The sequence below is a fragment of the Hibiscus syriacus genome, unplaced genomic scaffold (genome assembly GCF_006381635.1).
Source record: "Hibiscus syriacus cultivar Baekdansim isolate YM2019G1 unplaced genomic scaffold, ASM638163v2 tig00111409_pilon, whole genome shotgun sequence".
NCBI lineage: Eukaryota > Viridiplantae > Streptophyta > Magnoliopsida > Malvales > Malvaceae > Hibiscus > Hibiscus syriacus.
In genome coordinates, this window is record NW_024063086.1 from 790,560 (window position 1) to 813,289 (window position 22,730).

At 33.0% G+C, this 22,730-nt stretch overlaps 1 pseudogene; it reads right to left on the bottom strand.

The window, feature by feature from the left end:
- Positions 1-1,201: 1,201 nt before the first annotated feature.
- LOC120162836 lies at positions 1,202-21,470 on the bottom strand (annotated as a pseudogene).
- Positions 21,471-22,730: the final 1,260 nt, after the last annotated feature.

The following is a 22,730-nucleotide window of genomic DNA, read 5'->3' on the forward strand; positions in this document are numbered from 1 at the left end:
ATTTTTATATTAGTAATGCATTTTGGGTACATCATTAGTGATGCACATCAGTGTGTGTCACTCACTCTAGACTAATCATACAAAATAACACAAATATAAGTATGACATGTCATACAAAAATTATTTCACCCTAGTCCCTCTCCATTTTTTCTTTAGAGTTTATGTCATTTTCTATAGATTAGATTAAGATTTCTTCTTTAATTTTTTTAGATGGTGGCAACATTGGTTTTGATGTTGGTTGACAATGGTAGTTCTATTTTCTCTTTGTTTCTCTTAGTTTTTTTTTAATTAGAAAAATCATACCTATGTGGCACGTTTTTGTTTTTTTATCTTTTGTATGTTTTTTGTATTCTTTTTCGATCTTTTGGTTGTCCTTTTTATTTATGTTTTCTCAAGGTGGATTGACGATGCTACGACTGGTCAAGATAAAACTTATTTGTAATCATGTTGATTTTCCCTGCTATGGACCATCTGATTGAATTTGGATACCTGATTTTGCGATCGTGGATAGTTTCACGACGCTCGGCTCTAATTTGCGGTTCTTAGTGGTCTTAAATAATTTAATCCCTTTTATGGTTCGTTTACTGATGCAGTCAGATTTGTTTGAAGCTTTTGGTTGAATTTTTAACATTTCCATGTATGGTCCTTATATGATCTAAAATGACTAATTTCAATGTTATAGGAAAATTATCAAATTATGTATTAATTTACGATAATAATTATAAACTCTTATTGTAATTTAAGACATTTTCATATTTTAATAAGAATGACAACATAAAATTCAATAAACCCAAATTATTTCTAAGTCATTTGACACCTAAAATATCCCAACACTTTGAATTTGGTGATGCATTTAAACAACACTTGATTGGAAGATAAAGGCCTAAAATCCCATAACTTGGTGATGCATTTACAACACTTGACAGCAAGATTGAATTTGACCAGCCATTTGATTTTACAGATTGTGCGTGTTGCAGTGCAGGTGCATGACCTCTTAGGACAAAATATATTTTGAATTTCCAATCTTTTTTTTTCAGATAAGTATTAATATCCAATAAATATTCAAATATTGAACCATAATATATAATGCATAAGGTTTCAACAGAATAAAATCTGGGAAAGATTAAATACAATAATTTATATATTTCAACCGATTCAGTTTGGATAATAGATTCATGCGACGACTTACATTGTCGCCGCATCACTGACTGTTCGAAAGCGGTTTACGGGCCAAAAGGAAATACATAGGCGAAAATATCTCTCTCATGAAATGCAGACGAATAACCATCAGCAAAGTAGAAACACATTCTCAAAACTCATGCAGATGTAACTCACCTGCCACCTTTAACCAGCCCTTGCTCTAGAAAATCATGAACCCTTGATTTCCTTGGGAGCAAATCCTACGAATTCCAGAGCCTTGACCTACAAACAGACCGATAAGATCCTACGATTCTTAGTAATGAGTCCATAGTTCATAAAGAGTATCATGAAAGAAAAGTATGGTGCTTGGTAGCTTTTACCATATTTCTATTGAAAAGCGTCCAAGAGGTGTTAGACGGAAGCTAGTCAATGAGAAATGGTTTTTGTCTAACGGCAAGTACCATGGTCTTTCTCCCAAATTACCTAGAATACGATAAATATGGTTAAGTTACCCCCATAATAAATTCAATTTATTAATTTACCTTTATTGTATTTCACATCAATTTAATATTCGAAGTTGTTTAATTGCATCAAATTATATCATTGATTGTTTTGACTAACGAAACCATTTTCGCTTATGTGGACATCAATTGTTTCCACGCAACCAATATACTGACGTGACTTGAAGATGTAACATTTATTAAAAATAAAAGTAAAAAAATATTTTAAATATTAGAACCACAAATTTCCAACCATTACAAGCCATAACCCGACCATCAGCATTTCTGGCCTTGGAACAGTAAACCAACCGGATCAATTCATCAATCCACCCAATCAATGGTTCAACGACCTACAACCGAATACCCATCCACCTAAACTCTCAATAAATTATCACCAAACCAACAACTGTAGCAGGCGGTTGATGGCCTCCTCAACAACAGTCACGCCCTTAACCGACGACGACAAACGACAACCATAGTTGCCTCATCTTTCACGTGGCGACCTGTAAAAGTAACAATCCCAAAATCAACACCAATCAAAGCAAGAAGAAGAGAAATAGAAAGGTCAATAGGGTGAGTTTTTCATTTTACGACAATCTAGACGTCGGTTGGAAGATCAGTGCGGTGGAAAGGTTGGAATGGCAGCGAAGAGCAACATAATGTGAAGATGGTTCCATCGGACGGTTGCTGGCATCGAAAGGAAGTCTTTTGTTTCGAAGAAATCGATTGTTTTGTTAGATCTACGATAAAAAAAAATATTAACTTAAAAAGGATTAAAAGGGATGGGAAGCAGGGTGGAGACAATGGTAAGAATTCACCTCAAAACCAGCCTGTTTTAGAGCTTCCAGTCACTGTCTAGTCAACCTGATGTCCGGTAGACCATCACCAAGCTCGATTTCGGCCTATATAAATAAAACTTCCATTTAATCTAAACTCATGGATGCACAACAAACAGGTAACATTTTCAACCCTTAAGATGCCCACCTTAATTTTCTGATGTTCTGCGTTATTTGGATCGAAAGCACATGTCATGCACCACTCATACGCAGCAAAACACTGATCCGGCTTAAGTATTTCAATTTAAATCTCCTTGCAGCATCCGAACTACGTCACAACAGCAAATTGATGAGGTAGTGTAACAAGAAAACAATCAAATCAAAAAGGATCTTGGTCGTGATGGGAAATTTAAATTGAAATACTGCACCCGGAGCGTGGCAGGTAGCTTCAATTGCATAAACTGCATTAATATCCATGGTACAGGGATGGTTCAACAACAGCTATGAGTTTAGCTTACCTTACAAGATAATTGCAACGTTTCCCTCTAATTTGAACTTACTTTTAATCAACCATAAGAAAAATAATGTTTCTATATAGAGAAAGCACAGGCTCAATGAACAAAAATGAGATCAGATGACTCAAGTCTCTATGCATCCATACACGTACACAAATAACAACGAAAACTAGCCTAATCAGCAATAAAGGTACACAATAGATACAATAAACGAGGGAAAAACAGAAGAGGAAGAAGAAATAAAGAAAATAAGCATTGAAAACAATCTGCTATGTACCTGAATCGAGCAATTCTCTAAGTGGTCCACCAATTCCACATCCAACACCTAAAAGAAAAGTAAAAGCTTAAGTAAAAACTAACAGAAAACTCAGAATACAATGCTTCATGCTCTAATGAAGTGGAAAAACCTTTTGTCCAGGCTTCAACAAGTTGTAAAGCAAGAAAATGTTGATGACTCTTATGCTTCCTTTGAGAGACTCCCTTTCCATCTGCAGAAACATGATAATGATCAGCAGTGATCTACCTTGAAGACACAATATAGAATCTAATGACCTGGCAGCAAAATGGAAAGATTCACCCCATCCAAACTCATAAAAAGCTGGTAATCAGATCATAGTATTTGTTAACCTGAATTCATAACATCGTATGAGTTTTTGCACATGCAACCAAGTCTTAATTTAACCTTATCATTCCAGTAAAGATGCGAGGGAGAATAAGACAAAATGACAGGTATATCTGATTATCATCTAGCTTGATGGAATTGACGACTAGATCTGCAGTGTAAGTATACAGTCAACCAAAACAATAAAGTAAATATCCAAACACTAAATCATAACTATTTGCAAAAGTTGAAAATGAGCTAAATTCAGGGATCGGGCAACAGGTTGGAAGGGTCATTGATTGCAATTGGAAAAAGAAGCTATTCTAACCATGTCAGTGTAGTTGGCCTTTCTCTCTTCCTCTTCACCACCATAAAAGACATGATATTTCTCGTACCTGAATCATTAACATAATATTATGTCATTTCAGAAAAACCTTGAAAAATTCTAATAGTAAAAGAAAGTATTCAAGTGATCATGCATGTATACAAGGATACACAGTATAGTTTTAAGGTACAATAGTCAATAGCTCTTGAGTTTTAAGGTACAATAATCAATAGCTCTTGAGTTTTAAGGTACATAATCAATAGCTCTTGAGTTTTAAGGTACAATAATCAATAGCTCTGCCGAATTATTTTCTTCATTTATACAATCACCATTGAAACCCAAAGGGATGCTAACAACAAAATACCAAGTCTGCACCTTTTTTTCCTAATCCAATATTCCGATACCACTCCAAAGTTCGTCTGATGATGCAGCTAATTAATTTTAGTATAACTTTTATTGTGAAATCTAACTTCATATGTCCAGCAATCCCAGATATACAAAGTCAACCAAATAACTGCATAACAGCATAGCATTTAACAAATCTGACAATCACCATTGAAACCCAAAGGGATGCTAACAACAAAATACCAAGTCTGCACCTTTTTTCCTAATCCAATATTCCGATACCACTCCAAAGTTCGTCTGATGATGCAGCTAATTAATTTTAGTATAACTTTTTATTGTGAAATCTAACTTCATATGTCCAGCAATCCCAAGATATACAAAGTCAACCAAATAACTGCATAACCAGCATAGCATTTACAAATCCCGATAATTTTTATATTAGCCAATTTGAAGCCCCCGACCCTTGTAAAAAGTAGAGGATATAGTTGATAAACATCCACCACTAACTTAAGAAATGGAGGAAAAGAATTCATGTAGCTGCAATCCACATCAAGATCAATGTTTTTTAGGTTTAGATGGTATTGATTAGGTTAGGTAACAATTTTTGTAACTATAAGTGTTTATAATTATTACAAAAGAAACATTGTCACAAAAAAATAATGGTATTCATGTTTTTGTGACAAATTATACTTGTAGCTATAAATTTTAATTATAGTGATAACATATATTGTGATAAATATTTTCTCCACTTTTTTTGTTTCAAAAAGTATATTTATAAGTTTTTAATTATAATTTTTAGTTATTTTATAAAAAAAATTATCACATCAGATAATAAAATTTAAGTTTTTTGTAATCGATTATTTTTGTAGTTATATATTTATCATTATGAAAATTTATACTATCAGAAATATTCTGCCTATTTTTGGTGCCAAAAATGTTATACAGTAAAAGTTTTATAGTTATTGTTATAGAAAAAATACAACAAAAAATTTATTTTTAATTAATAATGATTTAGTTTTTTTATGAAAATATGTTTGTAGTATACATTTTGATTATAATGATAAAATTTAATTATTACTATTGAGTCAATCGAAAAAATGAAATAGTCAAGAAGTGAGTGAATTGACAATTAAAAAATTTGGTGGGAGTTTGAGAGAAAAGGTAAACAAATGAACACTAAGTATCGGTACTATTTTTGTATACTGGAATTTGACGGACTCAAAACAAAAAAGGCAGTATCGGTACCACCACTACGAGTATAGGTACTACTACACTAAGTAGTATCGATATCGTATATAATATTGGTATCATTTTAGCATTTTGTTTTGACAGTATCGGTACTACTATACTAAGTAGTATTGTTACCGTAAATAGTATATGTACCATTTTATCATTTTGTTTTGATACCATAAATACTAAACAATATTGACTACTACTTCATTGTTTTGGGCTTCAACATCGATATCTATATCGATACTTCTTGAACAGTATCAATATTGTTCTAGTAGTACGTTACTACTATGCTTAAAAATCATTTTGACTCGATACTGTTCTAGTAGTATCTATATACGATTTTTATCATTTATATTAATATTATTATAATTGTTGATTTATTTATATTTTAATATTATTGAATTTCATCATGATCTCTAGACTATGCTTTAATTATTATTATTATTATTATTATTATTATTATTATTTATTATTATTATTTCTTAAGAAAATATCTAAAGATACTCTAATCAATAATAATAATATAATCGTGTTATGCTGAGTCTGATTTTGTTTAATATTTAATATATTATTATATTTTATTTTATTATTTTAACATTATATGAATCAAAGAAATAATGCTATGCTCTTAATAATATTATTAAATAATAATTTTTAAAATAATTAATTAATTTAGGAGGGAAATTTCCCTCTATTTTCTTTTAAAGGAAATAGAGTTTTAGAGGGAAACTAATTTTTAGGGATATAACAGATATTTGAACCACGGATATATCATATAGGTGGGAACCTCTTGAAGATGGACTTCTTCCGTAAGAGCTATATTTGACCCTTATAACAACAAATAGCTGTTATTTTCTCCGCCCTTTAATCTGCTTAATTAGAGTACTCTAGTAAACATTGTTGAATTATCACAGATTGGAGACCACTAGGCATGTGTCCATGATCACCATAACCCTTTCGAAGATTGAATTGAATACGTCTGTCGGGTAAGTTCCTACATTTATTTCCCTTTACTGCGTTGTACATTACTATGCTTGGTGCCTTCAGTTTTAGTGAATTTTAAATATTAAGCTTCATTTGTGTTCTTTTTAGTTAATATGAAACTTGTAATCCCAGACCGATGCGGGTAACCAGATCCGATCCGGGGTGTCACATTTGGGCCACCGGAGCGACCCACTGTAAAAATAACGAAAAATTTAAAACTTTATTAAAACGTGTAACTTATAAAATCAGTTGTCACTATTTAAAAAATAAAACAAATTTCCAGACTCGTATATAAATCAAATACAATTACATGCCCCCTAATCACACGTACCATACTCTGCAACAACGCCGGAAGAACTCCCTTACTGAAGTCGATAGATGCACTTGTACAATTCTTTTAACCTAAAAAAGTGAGTAATAGAGTGAGCTTTGGAAAGCTCAGTAATACAGAACTACCAGATGATGCTGAAGAACGTGCAGATACAGATAAACATACATATCCTTATTATTTCCGAACTTTTACAAATTTTTATGCTGAGCAGAGATCCTACTGATATTTCAGATGGTAACGGATAATGAGCTTTCAGTTCAGACAAATATTTCGGATGAGTGTCCAGGAGATCAGAATATTTATCTAGTGCGTTCCCATAAAACCAGTAAAAGATACAGATTTTATTTTAAAACATATATATATATATACACCCCCATCCTTTCACAATCTGTTTGTGTAGGTTCCCCGGAACCATACACCCCGCACAACCAGTAAGGCCCTGAGCACACAGCCGAGAAGCCTGCAGATAATCTTCCTCCAACAATAAACCCCCCAGATAAAACATTTCTCCATTGGTAAACGGATATATCAGAAATCAAAACAGAATTCAGAGAACAGAATCCAGATCAGAAATCAGAACAAAATTCAGGTAATGTATCAGAACAGAATTCAAGTCGGAAAAATATTTTATATAATTAGGGAAAAACACAGATCTTCAGTATACGATAGAATATCGGAATTCGAATCACTATTGGAAGAGTTCAATAACTGAAAAAATCATCATTATTCAGAATATGACTTGAGCTGGTAAGGAAGAAATGAAGGTTCAGGACATTTACAATCTATGTGATTTATCGCATTATCGAACAACTCTTAGATGATAGTTCCCAGAACTAATACTTATCGACTGGTCATTTCGTGTCCTTCTAGGTATTTACACTTTAATACCAAAAATTCTTATCCATAGATCATCTTCGTAATCATCACTGAATAGATTCCATATCTTTATTTCATTTTTATGCTTCCACTATATCAGAATACTAACGTGTTGATTTGTAGTTCATGATCCAGAAACAGTACATCGTGTATGTTCATTAACGTTTCAGACTCATCCAAATCACTTATTAAAATCTTAGTCATTGAGGTTACTTATTTCACTTAGTAGTCAAATCCATTCGAGTTACTTCAGAGTTTTCCAGATTAATTTGGACGTCTCTAAATTTCGGATACATATTGTACTTCTGTTCATCGGTTTCGTGGTTGATTTGTCGAACAAATATCCAATTCTTAGTGCTAACGCGAGAGTTGAGTTGGGCTGAAATTCCAAAATTATCATCGAGCCAAACTTGAATAGACAAACACGCATTCAAGTAATATTTATGCCATTCAGGTACTGATGTATCATTAAGGTTGATCGGCTCACTTAAGTGTGTTCCATAACTTTTAAAGGTAGTCCAATACTTATGCTATTGGATTCCTTAATTAATCCAAGACATTTACTTATAGCCATGAGGGTATTTTGGTAATTTTGGTATTCAGTTTATTCTATTCATTTCAAGCTCGAGGATATCCAATCATTCCTGAGCTTGGTGATATTCTTGATCATTTCCATTACAGGGGTATTTGGTCATTTATAGATTCAAGTATTTAAATCATTTCTTTCCGTTCGATCTTACTATTAATTCAATCTTATCATTTATTTCGTCCTTTCGAACAATTAAACAGAACACCCGACAAATTATTCTTCAGGTATTTACTCAAACTCGGATATTTCTGGGTCAAGTGTCTTCTCAGATTTTACAAATAGAAAATCAGGAATTTTCCGTACAAAGACAGATCTTAACAATTAAATTCGTACTTAATCGAGTTAAGTACAAATCCTCAAAGTACTTTCTCATTAGGGTCAACTCATACTATTTTACCTCTCAAGGGTATTTTCGTATTTCTTAACCAGAAATTTCAATATTAGCTCTTACGAAAATAATTATAATTTGGAGATCCTATGATTAATTATTTCTCGGACACTCTCTGATCTTGAAATGATTCCCTTAACAGCTTCTAGTATCCTTCAAACCCTCATAAGACTAAAACCGGTTATCCGCATTCCTAAGCAAAACTAGCATTCTTATGCACATCAATATTTTTACCAGATCAATATCTTTTCAGAGTTATTAACCAACTTCCAGGGACAATTTTATCATCTTACAACATGAGGGTATTTTCGTAATTTTACCCTACCAGATTATTCTCATAATTTCCCATCCAAGCACCTTTAACATATTACCTTTGATGATATAAAATATAATTTACAAATCCATGTCTGATTTTTATCACTAATCACAACTTGTAATTAATTCTAACAATCTTTCAATCTCTTATATTAGTCATCATCCATATTCAGTTACCAATTTCTATCACATTCATATCGAGTGTATAAATTAACCACTCCACAAAAGTGACCAACATTATCTTATTCATGCATTTACTAATATTAACATGTTCCATAAAGCATAAAGAGGTAGTAAAGTATTATCTCGATTTCCGTGTAATACTGATTGACCATAAAAATTCCATTCGAACGCCTTTGATCTTCAATTCAACTTCCAATAATTCCTCAGATACATATCAACATAAATTATATCAGAAACGGAGCTTAATTACTATAAACGGATCGAATCAGGTAATAAATCAGTGAAAAATAGCTTACCGGGTTCGAATTTGGCGAAACGGACTTTGGATTCGGATTCAGGACGTCGAAATCATAAAATATGACTTTTCGTAAATTTGAAATTTTCGGTCAAAATCAAAGTCAACGGGTTTGACCGGCAATTTCGAGGCCTTCAGGTTCGAATTTCGAAAAACGACACGGAATCGGATTTGGAACGTCGAAAAATGTCAGGATAGGTATATCGGTTAAAGTCAAAGGTCGTTTAATACATGGTCAAAGCCAGTCAAAGTTTTGGTCAACACTGGTCAACGGTAACGGGTCGGGTCAACGGGTCGGGTCGGGTCAACTGGTCGGGTAAACGGGTCGGGTTATGACCGGTTAAACCAGTCAAAATAGGAGCAAAACCGGTCAAACCGTTCATTTTTTTCTTCCCGTCGTGGGGGCGCGTGAACAGTGCTAAATTCCTGGAAAAATTCCTAAAATTATTTAAGCGATTTCGGGATACTTACAAAGCACGGTTCACAATTTTGAATGGTGGAGAGCTCGATTTCAACGAATCAGAAACTTTGACCGCTTCACCTCTTCACGCGCCGCCGTCAATGGAGACCAAGGATAACACCGGCAGACTCGGAACGATGCAAGGAACACGATGGTGCGGGAGGTGTCGTAAACGGATGCTCGGATCGTCGTGAATCGACGAAAAACCAATTGAAATTGAGTTATTACTTACGATACTTCCGACTGAAATTAACGACGAACGGCGACGATTCACGATGAAAGGTTTGAGGGGTTTTATTCCTCGCTCGACAACGAACACGATGGTGGTTTCGGCTCATCGATTGGAGGTCGGATGACGAGTAGATCGGAGTTGAAAGAGGGGTTGACGGGAGAGGGAAAACTAAAAAAATTTCCAGAAACATACGGGAAATTAGGGGTTATAAATTCTCTCATAAAGGAAAATGGCTAATTTATGAATTTAGTCACCGAACTTCCTGCACTTCTTAAAATGATATGCCAACTTTACGATTTTACAATTTAATCCCCAATTTCTTCCAAAAATACCAATTAAATTCACCACTTTATAATTTCTAAATTTTAGCCCATAAATTGGGGTGTTACAAAACTAGTTGGCTATAGTTCATTACAAATAATCTTGTTTACTTTCACTTTTATGAATGTTGGGGGCTAGAGAATTTTAGCATACAGAAAGGGTTTATGGCTTTAGGTTCTTGTTATGGTGGTGGCTTCAAAGATTTTGAGGAAACACATTTGCTTGAATATTCAAGGTAATATTATAATTTAATTTTTAATAATAAAATATATTTCATATGTTATTTTTTTTTAAATATTTATTAAAATTGAATATAATTTAACTTTTTTCTATTTACATGTAGGTGTGGAAGAATTTATGGACCTTCATTGTGGATTTTAATTTACTTTTATTTATAGGGAGGACTTTATTCTTTTTAGCAAATTTATTCTAAACATTTTATGTTTATTTTAATGATATTTAATATTAGTTTTATTGTTATAAGATTTTAAAATATATTTTTAGTTATCATAACCAATTATTTTAGTTATAATAACAAATTTAAATAAAATGTTATTTTGTAACATCAACAAATTATGATAATTTATTTAGACAAAATAAAAAATTAAATTTAGTTAAAATAAAAAATTATGTCAAATTTATTTAGTCAAAATATTTTCTCAAAATAATAAATTATGACAAATTTAAATAGTTATAATAACAAATTATAATAAATATTAATTCCTCAATATAAAAAATTATGAAAAATAATATTCTTTTACAATAACAAATTGTAACAAATTTATTTAGTTACAACAACATAGTAAATTTAGTCAAAATAAAAATTTATGCCAAATTTATTTTGTCACAATATTTTGTCAAAATAAAAGATTCTAAAAATTTTATTTAATCAAAATAATAATTTATGACAAATTTTAATTTCTCATAATAAAAAATTGTGACAAGTAATATTCTTTCACAATAATAAATTGCAACAAAATGATTTAGTCACAATAACACGTTAAATTTAGTCAAAGTAAAAAGTTATGTCAAATTTATTTCGTCCTAATATTTTGTCAAAATAAAAAATTGTGACAAATTTATTTAATCAAAATAACAATTTATAACAAATATTAATTTCTCATTATAAAAAATTGTGGCAAAAATTATTCTTTCACAATAACAAATTGTAACAAAACTTTTTAGTCACAATAAAAAGTTATAAAAAATATTTAGTGACAAAATAATTGTGAGAAAATAAATTCTATTGATAATTTAACTTAATTGTGACGGAATTAATTTTTTGTGATAAAATAATTATTTTATTTTAACAAATATTTTATCTCTGTAAGTTACATTTAGTGACGAAATATCAACTGCGAAAAAATAATTTTTGTTGACTTATGCATTTTCGTCACAAAAACTCTTTATATTTGATGTTTAAAAATAAGTTAGTTACGACAAAATGTACCTCTCGTGACGAAATAGTTAATTGATTGTGACAAATATTTTATTATGATAAGTTAATTATAGTAACCAAATTTCATTGTTACAATAAATACTATACAATGGTAAAGAACCAATTTTGTCACAATATACTTTACATGACAAGATTGTTCTAACAAATATGATAACAAATAAAATTGGTCAGAATAAATATATCGTGACAAATTTAATACTTTTAGTGATAAATAATTTTGTTGAAACAATAGAAATTTATTGTAGTGGGAACAAAATTCCCAAAGAATACAAGAAAGATCTGATCCATCGGCATGCTCCATAATAAACGAAACAAATAGTAAATCAGATAGAAGCCAAGTGCAATTGAAGTTAGACATATTTAATGCTCCATGATAAAAAGAAACAAATAATAAATCAGCTAGCAGTCAAGTCCAGTTGAAGTTGGACACAGTTATATTTAATTCACAGATTATATAAAACAATAATTTTAAGCCACATCTTGCTTCTTTCAACCAAATTCATCACTTTCTAAATGTTGCAGCGTTACCCAAATAATGAAGAACAAAAGGACATTTAGAACATCATTGGAACATAGGCAATGACATGCATGTTAAATTTTGGAATGATATTTGGATCCATGAATTGGGTCCTCTACGCAGCCATTATCTTTTACCTATTCCCATAGAAAAGAAGTAAATGAAAAAAGAGAGTGAAAATGCATGGGATGAAGTGAACGGTTTGCTTTCAGGGAAAGCCTTAAAAATATCAGCAACCACTCCATCACCGATCTCAAACACCATAGAAGACAAGCCAGGATGGAGGGAAATAGAAAGTCGACAGTTCACGGCGTAGTCCGCGTATAAAATACTAGAGGAATCCGGAGAAGAATCACCTGAGAAAATATGGAAGGTAATTGCGATACATCAAAGCTTACCGAGGATTAAAACCTTCCTATGGCTCACGTGCAGAGAATGAATCCAAAAAATACAGAACACGTCCGAAGATACATGGAAATAGATGCCAACTGCCAGGATTGTGGTGCACAAACAGAAGATATAAATTACATTCTTAGAAGATGCTCGATAGCATATATGACATGGAAGCAATTGATACCTCCAAACAAGTTGGAGGATTTCTTATCTTGTGAGCTACGACTGTGAGTACGAAGAAACCTAGAAAGAACATATCATGCAACAAGTGAGATGGCAGATTGGGCAACCTTCTTTAGCGCAGTGATATGGTCACTATGGAGCAGGAGAAATAAAACTGTTTTTACCCAAATATGGTGGAAAGAGAGAATCATAGAAAAAGGCAAAAGGCTAGTTCAAGAATTTGTAAAAGCTAAATCTGTTTTAAATCGACCAAGAGCCCAAATGCATACGGACGAGCATGGGAAGTGGAAACCTCCTACCCATGAGTGGTGCCAAGTCAATACCGATGGAGCCCGATATCCCCTCACTGGTAAAGCTACTTGCGGAGGAGTAATAAGGGACAAGAGGGGACTTTAGATGAAAGGCTTTGCTAAAAAAATTGGCATATGCACAACCCTTGAAGCAGAACTTTGAGGAATATACGAAGGAGTTCGATGTGCATGGAAACTCGACGAGAAACAAGTGATAGTTGAAACTGTTAGGAATGTGGCTGTGGAATTAATACAGATGGATCTAAATGAAGGAAGACAACTCACTCTCCTACAACATATTATTCTCTACGCGCTCGAGATTGGATAGTATTCTTTCAACAGACATGAAAGAACAAAAACAAAGTAGCCGATGCATTGGCTATGTCTGTAAACAAACCAAACGTTTATCGAATGAGTCTTGAACCGTTCGGCGGGAAGTTCGTTTATTTATTAAATGAACAAGATTTTATGTACATTTAATTAAATGAATAAATATGAACAAAGGGCTTGTTCGTTCAATTACGTTCGTGAACCCTTTCGTTCAATTACGTTCGTTTATATTCGTTTATGTCCATTCGTTTATATTCAGCCCAATCGCCATACATATTTGAAATATTAAGACCTAATCAATTTTAACCTTAAAACCATTAATATTTTAAAACCCAATTAATTTTAAACTCAAATAAAACATACTCTAATCAATTAAAGAAAATATAAATCCTAAAATTATTTGAAAAGAAAAAAAAACTCTTCTCAAATATAAACTCAATTAATTTTATGTTAGTTCGTTTATGTCCATTCGTTTGTGTTCATTTACGTACATTCGCTTGTGTTCGTTTATCATTTTAACAAACGAACATAAACGAATACAAACGAGCTACATTTCTTAATGAAGGAACACGAACAAGAAATTTCGTTTATTTAGTTGTTTGTGTTCGTTCGTTTGTTCAATTAAAGTTAAACAAATGAACATGAACCCTAAACACACTTGGACACTCCCAAAAGATATTCACGAGTTCAACCCCCACCCCAGAAGTGGTGTGACATCAAAGATACAGGAGGAATGCACTATGTTAGATTAGGGTTAGCTAAAGTTTAGTTATTCTTAATGCAACAACACAAAAATATAACCTTTCTGATAAAAAGTACTTGAGCAAGACAAAAAAAAAGGGGGGGAAAAGATATTTTAGGTTATAAAACTACGCTCAATTTTCCCTTACATTTAAATCTCTATCCAAACAAAGAAAATCATAACCATTTCTCTTAGCTTTCTCTTTCCCACTCCAATCCAAATATAGGGTTAAGTTTGGGCGAATAACTCAACTAAGAGTAAACACGTAGTCAACTCAATTGATTCCATTCAAATTATATATATATATATATTGTCATAACCATTTTTCAGGTGGAACAATATTTATTGTTTTTAAAAAACGGTTACTACTTTAATTTGAAAATTTTGTTGATATGGAATTAATTTGGATTAAATTGGATAGAGTCGTCATCGACCTTTGGGTTAGGTAGGTTGATACCTAAAAACGTCTTTTAAAAATAATTTTAAGAAAAGTCATTTTTTAAGACAAAAGCTGGTATGCGTTTACCAAATATTCAATTAAAACGGGTTCGGGAATCAGTTACTAGTAGGGAAGGATTAGCACCCCACAACGTCCAAAACTAGTACTGTGTCGCTTACATATCGTCATAAATTGGTGAAAATCATGAATCAAATATAAAATTAAAATATGATCCATTTATGAAAGTTAATTAATTTGCTTCGAATTACTTAATAGGGAAAATCCTTTAATTCGAAAAGAAATATCGAGATTTGCTCATCCTTCAATGGGAAGACTATCTTTTCTATTTCTTTCCTCAAAATAATATTCCCTCCTTGATTTAAAAAACACAAAACAAATATAAATTCAACATTGACATTTGCATAAAATAAAATAAATTGCTATTTAGGGAAGCATACGTTGTGCAATTGGGATTAGGAATAAAAAATGAATTAATTAGTAAAATAAGATTGATTTATTTCAAGTTCACATTTTGTTCTAATGACGTATTAGATCACACTACTTCAATCAATAATGCTTTTCACACTCATTCTACAAATTGGTGTTCTTGAAAATATTTGAATAAAAATTTAGTTAATAAACGAGCATTTTATAATAACTAACATATATTACTTAAATATGTAAGGTTAAAAACTATCTATTTACTTATATATATATATATATATATATGTTATTTGAAATAGAATAAATACATTTATCCTACAAAAACCTTTAAAATCATGGCCCGTATTCCAAACAAATACTTATACACATAATAATATACATATTTGGGACATAAGTGATAATCTGCAAACATGATGGAATAGAATACAAAGTAATAAAAATTGAACTAACCAAGCCAATATATGAATATTTGACTAATCTTAAAAAAACAGTAACTTTAAAAGTGTATTAACAACTTGGTAAAATTATAGTAAGGATGTAAGTATCACAAAATATGAATGTTGGAACAGCAATAAACCCAAAACAATATACATGATCACAATGAAAAATATTCAAAGTACAAGCTAAAATTAAAACTTAACCACAATACAACAATAAAAAATGATTAAATATAAACATAATAAATGTCAAAACCAGAAATCAAAACGATAAAGTTTCATTCAGTAATCCAAACAAAATATTACAGACCTTGAATGTCCTTTTGCGTGAATAACCCCTTTACAAGGTAGGACACTCTTTTCCCTTCTAAACGACCATGCTTTGGGTCTTATAATAGAAGCTTTTTTTAAATTCAAAATCCCTATGCTTTTTATGTGAATCCCTCCCCTTTTTCAATTTCCTCCCCCTGGTTCGAATGGTTGCACCCTTCTATTTATAATTTTTCCAATTGCCTCATGACCTCCAGTGGTGGTAAAGGATACTGGTAGAGTAGGTAAATATTTTTTAGGTTTAGTGGATATTGATTAGGTTAGTTAATAATAATAATAATAATAATAATATACTATTTTTTATCCCGGGCAAAAATGGGTGTCTACAACTGTCCCTCTTTGCACATTCTTGTGTTAACAAGAATAGGGCAAAGACGAAAAAGACAATCAGTTTTTGTCCAGTTTTCTTTTTTTTGATTTTGGAGACTTGATATGTTTGTGTTGTGGGGACGACACGGCTCATACGCGATGAAGAGTTTTGGTCGTTTGAGGGTTGACACGACTCCTATGTGATGAGGATATCTGGTCAGGGGATGACACTGCTCATACGTGATGAAGAGTTCTTGGCCATCTTTAGGAAGGGTGATAACTCGGTTCCTATGTGATGAGGACAATTGGCTATTAAAGGGGTGACACGGCTCCTACGTGATGAGGAGATCTGGTCGGGTGATGACACGGTTTCTACACGATGAGGATGGCAGGAAATCTATAGGTGATAACACGGTTCCTACGTGATGAGGACGGCTTGTTATCTGGGATGACACGGCTCCTACGTGATGAGGACGGCTGGTCGGGGGATGACACGGCTCATACGTGATGAAGAGTTCTGGCCATCTTTAGGGAATGTGATAACACGGTTTCTACGCGATGAGGACGGCTGGTTATCTAGTAGTGACACGGCTCCTACGTGATGAGGAGGTCTGATCAAGGGATGACACAGTTTCTACGTGATGAGGATGACTGACCATCTTTAGGATAATGGTTTCAAGAGAAACCAACTCACAGATTATGCTTCAAGGGAAGCTGTCTCAAAAGAGACAAAATTTGTTTCAAGGGAATGACTCAAAGATGGTTTTGTTTCAAGAGAAATATACTCAAAGATTTAATTCGTTTCAAGGGAAACGATCTCAAAGATGTTTGTTTTGTTTCAAGAGAAACAGACTCAAAGATTTAATTCGTTTCAAGGGAAACGATCTCAAAGATGTTTGTTTCATGAGAAACATTCTCAAGGAAAATAAGATGTGTTTCAAGAGAAATAATCTCAAAGATGTTTCTTTTATAAGAAACAGTCTCAAGGAAAATAATATTTGTTTCAAGAGAAACTATCTCAAAGTAGACTGATATTATGCTTGTTCCTGCATGTGGAGGAAATACCTTCAGAAGATCTGATCGTTCGCATCAAGATGTCAAACCATTGTTTCTTCAAGTTAGAAATATCTGATCATTTCTGCATATTGATTTCCTGAAAGATTAAAACTATACATTGACTATCTTGGATGTGATGATGGATGGATGCCAAGAAAAAATTTATTTGATGTTTTATTAAATTTTTCCTCAAGATAGAAGAAAAATATCTTTGATGCACATGATAATGAATGCAAATATGCAAATTTCATGTGTCATGTATGTATGTGTATATGTTGATCTGTGAGGTGCGTGAGCAGTCTTCATTCTATTCCCGACTCAATTTGTCTTCATTTCCACTATAGTGTACTCTTGCAAACCTCGACCTGAGACAATTATTTTCCTTGCCCCATCAAATTTTGCCCCAAAAGATTTGTCTTCTCTTGCCCCAGCTTCGATCCTTAGCTTCGAAGAAATATTTGTTGAATTCCAAGATATGCTTCCAGAGAACTTATTTTGTTTGAAAATGCTTTTCTTCCTTTGAATTTTCAATGTTTTGAAAAATATCAAAAGGAATTTTGAAAAATATCGCCTCCTTCTAGGCTTCACAATTAAAGCAATTATAAAACAGGAGTTGATTGGATATCAAGAATTAACTGCTCTTTTAATCTTTGATAGTTGCAAATCTTTGACAAATATCAAGATTGAAAAGTTGGTTTAGAGGTAGGCTACCTAAATCCTAAGGTTTGTTTCCATAATTCAGTCATTGTGAAGATCATGGTTTGCCCTTCTTCCTTGGTTTAGCATTTTGATTCGAAGAAGACAAAATTACACAACTAGCATAGTCAATTGCTAGACCTTTCAGAACACTTCTATTACAGTTCTTTGAAATCTTACATTTGTTCAAGCTTCGTAGACTTACCTAGTCAAGGTAGTACAGAAATACCAGTCTAAAAATGAAATTTCTGAGTGCTCGTGCGAGTTCGACTATAACATGTGTTCCACAACTCCCTTAGTTCATATTCACCGAAACTCCTTATTTAGTAAATTTGATTTAATTTACCATTATCTGGATAGTTGAATGTTATCCATAAAGCTGGGGCGTTTAACCAACTACTCTAGAGGGATAACTCAAGCTTTATTGTATATATATCTTATAATTGCCTTTGTTCGGCTAGCTGAAGGATTCATGTCGTCACAAAGTCTTCGACTTGACAATCATAGTGGAGCATACATCAAATTGCCAAGTACCCGATCAATGTCATGGTTTGAATGTAGTTTATTCATAAAGTCAGGGCTTTCGAGTTTCCTCTATAACCAATTGCTTTAGCGGAATAGCTCAGCTTTATTGTATATATATATATATATATATATATATATATATATATATATATATATATATATATTTGTATGGGTATACGGATTCATTTCTTAAGCTTGTTGAGGAGAACTTGTTATAGTCTAGGTATTTGTTGTAGGTCAAAAAATCTCACCGTTAGAGTTCAATTCCCAAGAAAGTGACCTAAACTAGATTCCCCTACTTTACCATTCCATCTGAGAAGATCATGAACATCATTGAACGTCATCAATGAAATAGAAACCAATTAGCTTTACAATTTCATGTACTAGTTACCCCATTTTGTCCTCTCCTAACACATACCTGAATGCCAAGATGATTGCCTGTACATACGAGGAGATAGCTAGCTTGGTCCCTACAAGAGAAGGGTATGTGTTCTATTGTATGTTCTGGATCAAAGCGGTTCTTGTTTTGTAGGGGTTCAATCTTATTATTTGTCAAAGATTTACAACCTCAATTATTAAATAATTTTTAATTAAGGTGATGTTCAAAGAATTCAAGATTGAAATTTTCTCATTGTTCATTTCCTAAGAAGGAAGCATTTTATTAAAAATGTTCAAATGTCAAGTGACTTGCAAACAGTTAAACATAAGAAGAAAACAAGTTCAAACAAGATGATATGCATGAGAATGCAACAAATATTCCTGATGGATGCCCCAGCAGACTGCAATCAAAATGCCCTATCACACATTGAATGTTAATGCCCCTGAATCCATCAAATCTTAAACCTTACGCTTCAATGCCCCATAGTTCTCAGTGGTATGCCCTAAGCTCCCAATATGATAGTTGCATATGGCATTAATATCATGGACTTCAGGATACGGGGCCTCTTTTGGTTTGGATTAAACTAGAGTCACAAGATTCTTCTCAACTAGCGTTGGAAGCAATTCCTCATATGTCATTAGAATTTGATTGATATGACGGCACACCTTACGAGGTCTGGTCCCAATATTAGCTAAGTAAGATCCCACAATGTTAATCTCAGCTCTTTCTCATTGTCAGTATGGCTAGTGGCACTTATCTGGCCATTCTTGACTGATCTTTCGATCATTTCTCCACACATAACGATATCAGAGAAACTCTTAGTGACAGCTCCTATCATGTAGTCGATATATGGAGACTTCAATGTATCGATGAATAGAGTGATGAATTCTCTTTCAGTCATTGGTGGATGCACTTGAGATGCGACATCCCTCCATTGTTGAGCATATTATCAGAAGCTCTCACCAATCTTCATCTCTATATTCTGTAGCGTTATTCGATCAGAGGCCATATCAGTCATGTGTTTGTATTGACCCAGAAAAGCACGAGTCAAATCCTTCCAAGAGTGGATTTGAGTACGAATCAGTTTGGAAGAGCGAACAAGTTTTTTCTTCTGAAACCAAGTAATTAGGAAACATTTACAATCCTACAGATCAACAAAATGGATTTGAACCTTCTAGATCGGTTGATCATTATAAACAACAAACTCAGACTTTTCTACCTGGTGGTAAGAATGAGATATATAGGTTTGACAGTTTTATTCCAGGTCAGAGTTATACTCCACTTAATAATCAGACAACTGTTTAGCCAGAGCAACATATGCAATCACACCGGCTTTCATTGATGCTCAGAAATCAGGAAATCATCCTCAAAAGCCACTTCAAATAGGCACTTCATTTTCTTCTTCACCCATTCAGGAAAGTTCTTCTGCTAGGCGCCCTCCCCAAGCACTAGTGACTTTTGGATTTGGTGGAAAACTTGTTAGAAAACAAGCAAATATGAATATTTTAATTTATGTTTTTTTGAATTTTTTGCAAAAAAATTCGGATTCGGATTCGGATAATCGGATATCCGATCCGAAATTTCAGATATCCAAATTTTTGGATATCCTAATTTTTTGGATCGGATACAGATCATTACTTTAAGTATCCAAATTTTCGGATATCCAAAAATTCGGATCGGATAATATCCGATATCGATAATACACACCCCTACTACTTGGTGACTTGGAATCTGATGGGGCGAAATGAATAGTTATTAATTAGAATGGGCTATTATATGTTCAGAGGTTTCTCTGATAGAAGAAATCTTTTTTGGTCTACTAGGTCTTTTTGGTTTTGCAAGATACACTCCATAGTGGCCTTTTGTGCCTGTTCTATTTTAGATTCCCACTCTACTTGCATCTTTTGCAAACACTCTTCCAATTCTTTCTTCAGTTGTTCAAATTTTGATTCCATTCTTAGTACTGTGTGAATGCAGTTACCGTTAGAAGCACTTCCTCAAAAGTCCCCACAAAATATTATTAATTTATGTAAAAATGCTTAATGAATGCCATGCAAAATGAAAATACAAAATGTATTGATTTCCAAAAGTAACCATTCTTAGAAAGAGTTCAATTCCTCCAAAATAACTTTCATATTTACAAGAGAAATCAATCTATGAATGCGGTTTGGCCTTTTTATTTAGCTTCATGATCTCAGTTATGATCCCAACAACTTTATTTTCTTTCTAGAAATGACTCCAAACCAAAACGGTAAGTAGTTGAGTGAAACATCTGAATCGCCTTCCCTCTAATCTATGATAATCATTTAAGGATCAAAAAGTCTCTACCAAGATAGCCAGTGCAGGACTTTTACCTTTCTTCAATCTATCCAAGAAATCTGTAACAACAGCCTCAATGTGTAGCAAAGTCTTTGAGAATATCACTAGACCATGTATAGCCAGAGTAAAGGTGTCTAATCCCTTATCTTCATCTATGTGCTCTAGTATCACCTTCTTGAGGCAATGCCACAGAAAACACTCCCTTTCTCCCATTTGTTAGATGTATTCTATTATCAGTAATCTTTAACTCTAATTGTAATCTTCAACTCTAATTGTAATCTTCACAAGCTTGCTTTTGAAGGATTGGACTTTCGGAAGTCTGTAATAAATTATATCCACCTGGAAGCTTTCAAAGTTAAATAGAGTAGTACTCTTCTATTGTTGGTGTCAAATCTTGTCTTTTGAAAGTGAAGCAGTTGTATGCAGAATTCCGGCATCAGACCAGAGCTTTAAGCAACAACTCATCTATCTTTATGCATAGGAGATAGATCATGTCACCATATTTCTTGTGAAATTTATCCTTGGTAACTACTCTCTAAATATCCCAAATCTCTATCAGCTCTTGTAGATCAATCTGCTTGACATTGACGTTGACATCTGTGGATATTTGTGATACGTAATCCCAAGCAAATTTCTCTTTCACCCTTTGTGTTTCTGCAGACTAAGCTTGAACCGCCGAATCGGGTTCTTCCTTGTTATGAAAACTCTTTTCCATTTTAATGGTCACTCTTCTGCTATAATGATTACTTGGTTAATCAACGCCTTTCTTTTATTCATGATGATTATGCAAATGCGAAGATGCAAGATGCAAATACAGATGCAAAAGTGATGATACTTTGAAATGCAATGCAACAAGGATAAAAAAATGACACAAACAAAAGAAACAAAATAAGTTAGTGTCACAAACAAACGAGAAAAACAAATTACTACCAACAAGATAATCAAAAGAGTTAAAAGATGCTATCTATAGATAAATATAACACCTACCCAATTATGATATCTACTCGAAAATGATTAATTTCAATGAAATGATCCTAACCGCATGGTATCTAGTTCGCATGATTTTATTCGAAAAGAAAATTTAAAGCAAAAAAGAAAGGTTCAGAAAAGATTCTCCTTTGTGTACACTTAATTTGGGTACCTACTGACAGACAGAGGTTCGGTATGAATTTCATTGGATTACTAAGGCTCATTATATGTGGTGTTTCAGCACTATGAGAAAAAGGGTATCCGAATTATACTTAATGTCGGTGCCCCCTTGGGTTACCAAACCCTCAATCCTGGCCCATTACAGGCTCATGCAGATCGAGTTCAATTCAAGAGGATACATTCTCTTATGTCCATACGGAGAAATAATTTATCTCACGTAGACATAAGGTATATAAACCCCAAAGATTACTTGCTAAACCCGTGCAGAGAAATAATTTATCTCACATAGGCTAAGCTTTCACCTCAACTTAAAAAGGACAAAGC